Source organism: Salvelinus sp. IW2-2015, unplaced genomic scaffold, assembly GCF_002910315.2.
Source record: "Salvelinus sp. IW2-2015 unplaced genomic scaffold, ASM291031v2 Un_scaffold5131, whole genome shotgun sequence".
NCBI lineage: Eukaryota > Metazoa > Chordata > Actinopteri > Salmoniformes > Salmonidae > Salvelinus > Salvelinus sp. IW2-2015.
Genome location: NW_019946397.1, coordinates 50931 through 53821, shown reverse-complemented (window position 1 = coordinate 53821; position 2891 = coordinate 50931).

The following is a 2891-nucleotide window of genomic DNA, read 5'->3' as shown; positions in this document are numbered from 1 at the left end:
TTCACCCAGGTGTCACTCTCTTGGTTCATTGCCAGCAGAGTCTTGTATATGCAACAAGTTTGGGCCACCTAAATTGCCAGAATTTTGCTTATTATGACATAACATTGAAGGTTGTGCAATGTAACAGGATATTTAGACTTTTGGATGCCACCCGTTAGATAAATACGGAACGGTTCCGTATTCACTGAAAGAATAAACGTCTTGTTTTCGAATGATAGTTTCCGGATTCGACATATTAATGACCTAAGGCTCGTTATTCTGTGTTTATTATGTTACTAATAATCTATGATTTGATAGAGCAGTCTGACTGGAGGTGTAGGAGGCAGCAGGCTCGTAAGCATTCATTCAAACAGCACTTTCCTGCGTTTTGCCAGAAGCTCTTTGCTGTGCTTCAAGCCTATCAACTCCAAGATTAGGCTGGTGTAACCGATGTGAAATGGCTAGCTAGTGAGCTTGATGCGCGCTAATAGCGTTTCAAACGTCACTCGCTCTGAGACTTGGAGTAGTTGTTCCACTTGCCGCGGTTTTGTGGAGCGATGGGTAACAATGCTTCGAGGGTGGCTGTTGTCGATGTGTTCCTGGTTCGAGCCCAGGTAGGGGCGAGGAGAGGGACGGAAGCTTACTGTTGCACTGGCAATACTAAAGTGCCTATAAGAACATCCAATAGTCAGGTATATGAAATACAAATGGTATAGAGAGAAATAGTCCTATAATTCCTATAATAACTACAACCTAAAACTTCTTACCTGGGAATATTGAAGACTCTTAAAGGAACCACCAGCTTTCATATGTTCATGTTCTGAACAAGGAACTTAAACGTTAGCTTTCTTACATGGCACATATTGCACTTTTACGTTCTTCTCCAACACTTTGTTTTTGCATTATTTAAATCAAATTGAACATGTTTCATTATTTATAGAGGCTAAATTGTATTTTATTGATGTATTATATTAAGTTAAAATAAGTGTTCATTCAGTATTGTTGTAATTGTCATTATTACAAATAAATAAAAAAAATTGTCCGATTAAAATAATCGGTATCGGTATCGGCGTTGAAAAATCATAATCGGTCGACCTCTAGTCTGTCCCCAGAAACTGCCGATGGAACCCAGTGCCCGCTCTGTCCCAAGGTTGGTTGTATTTTCTTGGCCTATTAAGGGTTTTACCACCCCAAAAACACATCAAAGCATAAGATATCCATTGTGAGGTCTCCCTCTTTTATGTTAATAGGCTGTCATTGAAAATAAGTACTTGTTCTTAATAAACCCTGTTATGGYTAGGGGTTCCGCTAGCGGAATGTTTCGACAACATCCGGTGAAATTGCAGAGCGCGAAATTCAAAAAGAATTATTAGAAATATTCAACTTTCATACATTCACAAGTGCAATACACCAAATTAAAGCTTAACTTCTTGATAATCTAGCCACCGTGTCAGATTTCAAAAAGGCTTTACGGCGAAAGAGAACCATGCGATTATCTGAGGACAGCACCCCATCAAACAAACACATGACAATCATATTTCAACACGCCAGGCGCGACGCAAAACTGAGAAATAACGATATAATTCATGCCTTACCTTTGAAGAGCTTCTTCTGTTGGCACTCCAATATGTCCCATAATCATCACAAATGATCCTTTTGTTCGATTAATTCCGTTGTTATATCTCCAAAATGTCAATTTATTTTGCGAGTTTGATTCAGAAAAACACCGCCCAACACGACTACAAATATCTAATAAGTTACCTGTAAACTTTTTCCAAACATTTCAAACAACTTTCCTAATCCAACTTTAGGCATTTTAAAACGTAAATCATTGATCAAATTTAAGATGGGATATACTGCGTTCAATACCGGACGAAAACAAAGTGAAGCACGTTCCAGATCGCGCGCATCAAAACATTAGATTGCACTAGGCTGGACCCTTGTTCTGAATAGCCGTACTTCTTCATTTCTCTAAAGAAAAACATCAACCAATTTCTAAAGACTGTGTTGACATCTAGTAGAAGCAATAGGAACTGCAACCAAGTGCCACAGAAATGTAGGTTCCCATAGAAACCATTGAAAACACAGTGAACTCAAAAAAAAAAATCCTGGATGGTTTGTCCTCGGGTTTTGCCTGCCAAATAAGTTCTGTTATACTCACCGATATTATTTTAACAGTTTTAGAAACTAGTGTGTTTAGAGTGTTTTCTATCCAATTACCACAATGATATGCATATCCTAGCTTCTTGGCCTGAGTAGCAGGCAGTTTACTTTGGGCACGCTTTTCATCCGGACATCCCCTATCCCAAACAGGTTTAATTAACTGACTTGCCTAGTTAAATAAATAAACATTTAAATAATATAGACTTTTATTTGTGTATTGGGACCCATGATCTGTTACAAAGCAGAGCTGCTCTTCCTGGAGTCCAACAACTATAAAGTTGTATCCAGGTATATTAGACATCTCTTTACAGGACAATGGAACAGTGTTGGTAGCAGCAGCTACTCTTCCTGGAGTCCAACAACTATAAAGTTGTATCCAGGTATATTAGACATATCTTTACAGGACAATGGAACAGTGTTGGTAGCAGTGGATTTACTTTTTGGTTTCCTTGGAAAGTCGTCTAGATCAAGTTATGAGCCACTAAAACATGGGGAAAAGTACTTTGCAAACCAAGCTGATGTGGATCGATTCGTTTGTAAGCCCATATCACCGACAGGGGTAATGCCTGAATGTAATATGCGCTGCATTTTAAGGTACCTTCCATTGTTCCTTATGCACAACTGGAAGGGAATGTGAACAAAATCTAGAATTATTTGAACTCATAATATCAAACCTGGCCACTAATTCATATTTAAATGATGCAGTTGTCCCTCACTTCATCTGTTTGACTCAGTGGTCTTATTGTTGG